At 47.5% G+C, this 9,386-nt stretch overlaps 1 protein-coding gene across 1 annotated transcript in view; it reads right to left on the bottom strand.

The window, feature by feature from the left end:
* Erbb2 (erb-b2 receptor tyrosine kinase 2) overlaps positions 1-9,386 on the bottom strand; it is a 33,565-nt gene that overhangs the window by 23,488 nt on the left and 691 nt on the right. The window lies entirely within an intron of this gene.

Genomic DNA, 9,386 nt, shown 5'->3' with positions numbered 1-9,386 from the left:
TTGTTTTGTTTTGTTTTGTTTTTTGTTTTTTTTTTTTTTTTTTTTTTAGGTGTTTTTTATATTTTGTGGTTTTTTTTTTTTTTCCCTTGTGTGTTGGGAGGGGCGGGGCCGGGGTCACATAAGGGCAGTTATCCACCGAGGTCAGAAGAGGGAATGGGAATCATCATCGATGCCCTGAAGTTAAGAGTTTCCAGGCAGTGTATGCTGGCAACTGAACTCGGGTCCTCTGCGAGAGCATGAGTATGTGGGCATTGCAATTAGTATTGAAAAACCTCCTGTCTCAATGTTATGTAAAAACTGTCCTCCGCCATCTTGGTTAATAAAGAGCTGACCGGCCAATAGCTGGGTAGGAGAGTTAAGGCAGGACTTGCAAGGCCGTTAGGCAGTCCGAGGCCCAGCAGAGAAAGTTGCCATGAAGAAGTGGCCATGAGGAGGAGGTCGCCATGAGGACACAGATGGAGCAAGAGCAGCCAGGGTGAGACTAGAACAGGCAACAGGGCATGTGGCTGAGAAATAGTCTGGACCAGTATAAACTGGTTAGGATAGATGAATAGCTCCCCAGCTATAGTGCTTAAAGCTTATTAATAAATGTAATAGGTCTCCGAGTCATTATTTGGGAGCTGGGGCAGGCATAGAAAATTCCACACTACAGGGCGGCCAAGGCAGGCGGATCGATCGAGCCCAGCCAAGTCTACAAAGCAAGTCCAGGACAGCCAAGGCTACACAGAGAAACCCTGTCTCGAGAAAGAGAGTGAGAGAGAGAACTTGATGGGTTTGAACTTTAGAAAGTGGTGATGTGGTTAGTTTCTTGTTTGTTTGTTTTTTGTTGTTTGTTTTGTTTTGTTTTGTTTTTCCAGCTTGACACAAGCTAAGGTCATCTGGGAAACACCTAAAAGAAAAAGGAAAAATAGCATCCCTGTTTCTTTATGAGTTCACCCAGTACTTTTTCAGTGTCTCTTCGGTCTCTGTCCCTTTCACCTGCCAGTTTACCCCTGAAGTACCTAGATGCCACTTCTGAAGCCTGGTGACAGGTGAAAAAGAGAAAGAATGGTATGCCTTGTGTGAGAAATTCCAAGAACACATTTCGGGAGACATGTTTACACTAACAAACTACCCATTGTTTATCTGGAATTCAAATTGAACTTGTATCCGTACTTTTTATTTGCTAACCCTGGTGGTGTCGGTTGGAATGTGCCGGTCGTGAACACATCTGTGCTGGCCCAGATACAATCAGAGGCATCTGTTGGGGCTGAGCAGTGACTGGCAGTGGCCTCTCTTAATCTTCTTCCGCTGGTGAACACGGTTCCAGGGTGGCACTACCACACTGGGGAACAGAGAACATGGGAGTCTGGTGCTCAGATGACCCGAGTGCAGATCTTCACTCCATCACGTACTAGCTGTGTGACCTTGGGCAAGTGACTAACCATCTCTGGGCCTCGGTTGGGGAATCTGTGAGATCTGTCATACTGTGCTAGGTAGGAGCTAAGGGAGGAGACACAAGCCCTCAGCAGGGTAGTACTTGACTCATATTCATTGCTCAATAAATGATCTCAGATTCGGCAGTTCTGGGGCAGATGTAACATTTGTGGGAACCAACTTGAAGTACTCTAAAAGATAAAGAACATTATTAAATCAAAGTTAGGCACGTGTGTGAAAATGAAGGGCCGGAAGCTTACAGTCTTTACCAAAATATACCAGTAAACCAGAGGCAAAGGTCTGGTGTGGCTTGGTTTTGCCTGAGAAAGGTCTCAGTCTAGACTGGCCCAGAACTCAATATGGAGAGGTGGCTGGCCTCAAACCTGTAGACGCTCTCCTGGGTCTGCTCCTGAACGCTGGAACACCACGCCCACGCCCAGCCTGGTTTTGTTCCTTTAAGAAGTAGAACAAGAGGGCTGGCCCTGTGCTTTGGTGCTGTTGCAGTAGCCTAGAATGCATGGGAGGGGTGGGGGATGGGGAGAAAAGGAGGAAAGAAACGGAGTGGAGGGAAAACAGGCACGGGCATCACATGTAGCAGGAATCACATGGTGGACACATGTACATGTATACAATCCAGACCATAAAATGTGTACAGATCTATACACATTTATATACCAGGAAATTATGTGTTATGGCTGGGGTCACCACAACATGAGGAGCTGTGTTAGAGGGTTGCAGCACAGCATTTAGGTTGCACATATATACATGCATGTATGTGTATATGTAAACCACTTGACACCATCACCTAATGTATATATAATGTCACCTAATATATAATATATAATATCACTGTGATATTATATATAGTATCATGTCATATATAATATCACTGTGATATTATGTAGTATATATTAGGTGATATTATATATTATATATAGTATATCTACTATAATAATCTACTATAATAGTATGTATATAATAATGTTATATACATATTACATATATATATATATTAGGTGATGGTGTCCAATGATTTTCTCCTTGGATCATTGTCAGGAATGTTCAAGAAATACTGACTGACAGTAGTAGCCCCCTCAGACTAACCATTCCTGTTTTCAGCTGAGCATGATGGCTCCAGCTAAGAATCCCCACACTTGGGAAGCTGAGGCAGGAGGATTGGGGATTTGAAGCTAAAAATCTTAATAACATAATGAAATACAATTACACACACACACACACACACACACACACACACACACACACACATCTCTATTTCGGGATTATGGAAATCAAGGGTGAAAAGGATTAAGATGTTTGCCCAGGACATCTTAAGGCAATGGAGATGGCTGAACCACAGCAAAACTGGGGCTTGATCCTGGCCCCATCTTCCAGCCTCCGACCTAATCCATGAGTCCCTCAGATCTGCACCTTCTCAGCTCTCCTGGGAGAAGATACACTGACCTGATTCTGAGAGTCGTTGGTGGCTGTATCCAGGCATGCTAAGACCAGTAGGGTCAGATTAAAGGTGTCCCTCCTCCCCTCTCCCCCGCTGTGCTCCTCACATGTTCTGGGGTTAGCACAGCCGACAAGACAGCTGCTCAGAACTGAACCCCAACTCTGTATCACTCTGCAGCCGCATTTCCCCTCTCACCATTTTCCCTGACAAAGCACTCTGAGATTCTAAGCCAGTGGCTCTCAACCTTAATGCTGTGACCGCTTAATACACTTCCTCACGTTATGGTGACCCCCCCAACCATAAAATTATTTTAGTTTTTACTTCATAAGTGTAATTTTGGCACGGCTATGAACCGCAATGTAAATATTTTTGGAGATAGAAGCTTGGCAAAGGGGTTGCTACCCACATGTTGAGAACTACCTCTAGGAGGTAAAAGCAACTTTCCAAGGTCACACAGATGAGTCTGGAACTGAGCCAAGGAAGCTCTTCAACATTATCTTCAAGCAAGGAGCCCATCAGCTAGCCTTCTCCCTAGATGGCTGCAGGGGAGCAGAAGCGGCTCCTCCATCGGCCACCAGGGGCCCTCCATCAGCAGAAATACCTCCTCCCGTCTCCCTCCTTCGTACAAGCAAAGGCCACGTTCTGGGCATCCCAGACCCCTGGAAGGAGCCCAGCCCTGCAGACAATGCTCAGCCCTAGTGGGCTGCAGGGGGGGCGGGGCCTGGGTGCTGAGCCCGCAAGGGTGGGAGGGGTCGGGGAGAAGGGAGGAGGAGGAGCTGGGGTCAGAACTCACGCCCTGGGGAGGAGGCTCCAGAGGGCTGAGCCTTTCCAAGAGAAAGAGTACATTCAGAGCTTGGAAGGAAAAGGAAAAAACGTTCTCTGGTGTTTGACAAGAGGAGAGGAAGGGGGGCAGGGTGGGCGATGCCGATTCGATTTTCTGCTCAACTGTCGCTTTAGCAAGGCCTGGCAGGAAAGCCAAGGAAAGAGGATGTCTGGGGACAAAGGCTGAAGGGGGAGGCTGGGTGGAGAGGGGAGGGCGGTGAAGTCTGAGTTTGTGAGACAAGCCCAGTGAGGAGGGAACTTCGAAGACAGACCGGGAAGAGAGTTTGGCTGTACTCCTGACCAGAAGCAAGGTGCCCGAGATTCACCTGAGAAAATCCGGGGCAGCAGAGAAGGGCTGTGGAGGGGGGATCATTGACATCAAAGGGGCAGGAGGGGGCTCTGGATGCTGGAGGTGACCTCTAAGGGTCACCAGTCAGGGTCTAAAACCAGTGGCCTGTGAAGGGCCAGTCAATCATTGACCAGCCTGGGGGGCACAGAGGGTGGCGCTGAGAGTGTGTGTATGTGTGTGTGTGTGTGTGTGTGTGTGTGTGTGTGTGTGTGTGTGCAAGCTCCCTTCTGCCTACCTCACCAGCCAGCCCTCAGGTCAGAGCCTTGGAAAAAAACAGAGAACAGGAGGGGACAGTCAGTCCACAGTCCGAGGTCCATGCCGCAATCTAAAGCCTGCTGCGGCCTTGAGACTGGGGTGTCACTTGCGAAGGAAGTGTCTGAATAGATTAGTTACTGGGAAGGAGCACACGAGCACCTTGGTGCCAAAGGAGAATAATTCAGAAGCTTCTGACAGGAAAAAAAAAATTCTTAAAGATGGCCTGTTTTAGCTGGGCGGTGGTGGTGCAGGCCTTTAATCTCAGCACTCGGGAGGCAGAGACAGGAGGAGATCTGGGAGTTTGAGGCCAGTCCGGTCTACAGAGTGAGTTCCAGGACAGCCAGGGCTACACAGGGAAATCCTGCCTAAAAACGAAAAGGGGTTTGTTTGTTCACATCAGTCTCACTACGTAGACCAGGCTGTCCTGGAACTCACAGAGGTCCCAAGCGCTGGGATTAAAGACTTAGGTGACATGTACCCAGTAGGATGGCCTTTTTGAATAGGGGTAGCCTAAGCATTAGGACTAATCCTTAACCCAGGCTTAACTCCGCTCTCAAGGACCTCGCTCAGTTTCTAGCTGGGGTGACCCTGGGCCTGCTGCTATCTCCTTAGCCCCTCTCACCTACATTCAGGGTTCAGGAATGCAGGCTCAAGGTCCTGGAATTCCTTTTGTCTCTCAAAGCTGCTCTAGAACGAAAATGACCCTCTAACAGTGAGACTATGTCTAAAAAAAAAAAAAAAGCCTGAGGACTCACCAGGATTTTATGTATGTATTAGGTGGCACGTGTAACACCCATCCCAACCCATGTGTGTCAGGCTGTGTGGGCACTGGTCTCTGTGGGGCTGTGCGTGCTGCTTTATACGCATCCTTAGCCTGTCCCTTCAGAGCCTTTCCTCAGCCACTTAGCTTGTGATCCTGAATGAGTCTCTAGAAGCCTGAGGGACTTGCACAGAATGCTTCCAGACGCTTCTGGTTCTGTGTCTGTGGAGACGGGATTGTGATAGGTTGTCCAATATGGTCTTGAACTCCTAGACTCAAGCCTCAGTACCATTGCCACCTCTCCCCCCCCCCCCCCTCCCATGGCCAGCTGGCATCTGCAACCATGCCTGGCTTCTTATCAGTACTTCAGGATTTGTCGTGAAGATGGTGACCCCTTAAACGCCCGTGCTTTTCTCCTAAGAGCTTCGCTGAGGCATCCCCTTCCTCAGGTTCGGGATCCCCTCTTTCATGAGTTGAGTGGTGTTCCCTGCTTCACTGTGCCGCTTAGTCCTTTGAGGCCCCAGTCACTAGAGTACAGAGCACTGGGTGTGAATGAGGATTCTGCCTCTGGCTTTGGAAGGAGAAGTCGAGGAAGCTTCCAGGTACAGGGTAATTGGGAAGTCCTGCTTGGATGATACAGTTTTGTGTTGCTGTCCGCGCCCACCTTGCTGTGTCTTCCCTTTGCCCCTTGTCTCCAGCCATTCGCCTCCCTCCTTCAGCTCTGAGGACTGAGGGCCTCACAGGTTAGCCACACACTCCGCCACTGAGCTCCATTCCCCTCCCACCGCTTTAGTTTTGAGACAGAATCCCACAAAATGCCTAGGATAGCCTTGGATTCACTCCATAGCCCAGGCAGGCCTTGAACATGTGATTCCCCTTGCCATGGGCTCCAGAGTAGCTGGGGTCTGTCTGAAGTTAAAGCAAAAGATCATAGTGCAAAAGCATGATTTCCTGTATAGGTGAATGTTGGGTAGAAAATAATTAGATAATGGAAGAGTGACCTAGCTGGGAGGGCAGGGTAGAGGGGAGGTGGAGAAGCCTACTTTGGGGTGCGGGTAGAGAACACCTTTGAGCAGGTTGGGTAAAACCTGTCTGGCCAAAAGAAGTCGCGCCGCACACTCCTGGGGCAGATAGTTCTAGACTGAGGAACAGATAGTGCAAAGGCCCCAAGGCAGGAACAAGTTTGGTGTCTTGGAAAAGCAGTAAAGCTGCCTAGGACACAACAGTATCCTGAAGTTGAGGTAAGGACGCCCAGAGATCAGGCTTTGGGTTCTCATGGGCCTAGTGAGGCTTCAGGCAAGGGCAAGCCACAGAGTCCTGGAGCAAACCCACGATCTGATTTCTGGTTAAAGACAACATTTGGCTGCTGTGCGATAGAAAAGGATTGTAGGAGCCAACAGGCTGGTAATATGGCCCTGAGGAGAAAAAAAAAAAATGATCTATGTAGTTTTATTTATGTGCATCGGTGTTTTGCCTGCATGCATGTCTGTGTGAGGGTTCCGTGTCCCTTGGAACTGGAATTACAGACAGTTGTGAGCCGCCACGTGGATGCTGGGAATTGAACCCTGGGTCCTCTGAAAGAGCAGCCAGTGCCCTTAACTGTGGAGCCATCTCTCTAGCTTCAGAGGCAGGGTTTCCAAAGATGGTTAAAAAAAAAAATTATAGAAGTGCAAGAATGAAGATTTTCCTTTGTGCCAGGTGGAATGGTGGACACCTTTAATCCTAGCACTCGGGAGGCAGAAGCAGGTAGATCTCAGTTCTAGCTCAGCCTGGTCAACAGAGTGGGTTCTAGAACAACCAGGACTACACAGAGAAACCTTGTCTCAAAAAAAGAAAAAAAAAATGAGATGGCATTTTCTTTTGCTTCTGTTTTTCTTCTTCTCCACAAAACCAGTAACTATTTCTTATATATCTGTCTAAATATATTCTTATAATTAATTGATTTAGTTTTTTGAAAGAGTGTCACTATGTAGCTGTGGCTGGCCTAGAAGTCAGTATGTAAGCCAGGTTGGCTTGGAACACACTTCTACCCTCCTCCTTGAATCCCCACACCTGGCCAGATATACTCTTTAAAATAACAAGTATAACTTGAGTATGTATATACATAGGTATGTGCCTGTGAATTGTGCATTTTATAAATAACAAAAGTATTACGAAGATTTATTCTTGCATGTCAGTACATGACACCTATATAGCCCATTGTTATGAATTTCTAGTCCACATTTCATTATAGATATTACAGAATTCATTGTCTGTTGACAGATATCCAGTTTTTCCTTCTTTTTTTTTTTTTTTTTTTTTGAGACAGGCTCTCACTATGTACTTCTGGCTGGCTGGTCTGGAACCTACTATGTAGCCTAGGCTAGTAGAGAGATCTGCCTGCCTCTGCTTCCCTCCAGAGGAAGAGCAAGGGGAAGTCCTCGGGACTGAGCAAAGGATCTTGAATGCATGCCAGGAACCACTCTGCCCTACCACACATGGCTTGCTCCTGAAAAGCTGACTCCGGTAATGAGGGACTGAAGCAAGCTCAGACACTCAGGCAGGCTTCTAGAAAAGCTGGGATCCGATCTGGTGGGCTATGCTTGCTCGGGTGGCACATGAACTGTGCAACAGGGAGCTCTGTGTGTCTGTTATGCAGAGCAGGAGAAAGAGGGCCAACTTAGGCTCAGTAGAAGGGCTCATCAGGGGAGCAGTGCCAGGTTGCAGGCATCTGGAAAGCTGCAGTTGCTAGTTTTTTGCACATACTGTTCCATCATTTGTAAACACTAGCAAAAGCTTTGCCATTCTTCTAAGCCTTGTGGGAAGGCTCTGCCAACTTCCATTGGTCTGAGGCATTGTTGTGCCATGTCGACAATACATATTGAGTCAGAACTTTCTTGACATTGTCCATGCCTTACACATTCACTCAGGCCTTCCTAGGGTGAACTGAGGTGGCTCATGCCTACACTCTGAGAATTTAGAAGGCAGACGCAGGAAGATTCCAATTTGGAGACCACCCTGGGCTATATATGGAGACCCTATCTCCACAAACAAAACAAAACAAAACAAAAACACAGTCATTTTCTTATCCCCATCAACTGGATGGTCAGCTTCAAGGACACTGTTATACTTAACCGGAAGAAGTGTCATTCTCAGACAATTCAGGGTGAACGGTAGGACCTTGAGCTGTTCACCGGATGGAATGAAGGTAATCCCATGGCACTTGGCCATTCCACACCTCCACTTCATAACCTTTAAATCCTACCCTCCAATCCCAACTCCCCCTTCCAGGATATAAAGGGAATATGACCATGAATGGAAAGAACGGGTCTGGGGTCCCATTCTAAATACTGGGGTCCAGTATTTAGCTAGTTGCATGAGGTCAAAGCTTCAGGAAGATTTGGATGCTGGTGGCTGGGCAGAGATGGACGTCACAAGAGCAAGCACCCAAGTGTCCGTATGTACATATGTGTATGTGTACATACACATGCAGGGCCTGCAGGGGCCAGGAAAGGTGATCAGGTCCCCCAGAGCTAGATGTACAAGTGATCACGAGGACATGTGGACACTGGGAACTGAGCTCCCACCCTCTGCATTCTTAACGGCTGAGCCATTTCTCCAGCCCGAGAATGTTTTCCATGTATTATTGTTGTGCTACAGCACACACGTGGGTGTCATAGGACAACGTTGTGGAGTTGGTTCTCCCCTCCCACCTTGACCTGATTTCTGAGGATCCAACCCAGGTTACCAGATATTCATTCAATTAAAAAAAAAAAAAGAAAGAAAGAAAGAAAGAAAAGGCACTTGAAGTGTCTCACATGAAAGCCAAAGTTCTACCTTAGTGCCAAAGTGAACAGGACAGGAAAGGGCTCCATCCTTTATGGGAGGGGGGAAAAAAAAAAGCTGTTGCATATTATCCTGTCTCTTAACAACCACCCTCAAAAGGAGCCTTTAGTTGATAGCAGAAGCAAAAGCAAGAGGGGCCCGTGATATGATATAAACAAGGACAGGAGCCTCTGAAGACATGAGCCTTTGAAGTGGCTCTGGAGCATTGGAGTGCAGACCACCAGAGTTGAGGAATTAGTACAGAATTTTAAGAGCCTGATGGTTCAAATTTGAAGTTTAGAAAATCGAGATGTGGTCAGTTTTTGTTTGTTTGTTCGTCAGCTGGACACAAGCTAGGGTCATCTGGGAAACAGGTACCCAGTTAAGAAAATAAATACTTTCTTCAGATTAGGCAAACCTGTAGGGGACACGTTCAGGATTAACAATTGATATTGAAGGACCCATACCACCTTGGGCGGTGCCAACCCTGGGCATGTGGCACCATAAGAAACTAAGCAAGTCAG

This window comes from Psammomys obesus, unplaced genomic scaffold (genome assembly GCF_907164565.1).
Source record: "Psammomys obesus unplaced genomic scaffold, mPsaObe1.curated_primary_1811, whole genome shotgun sequence".
Taxonomy (NCBI): Eukaryota; Metazoa; Chordata; class Mammalia; order Rodentia; family Muridae; genus Psammomys; species Psammomys obesus.
This window is presented reverse-complemented; position numbering and strand designations above follow the sequence as displayed.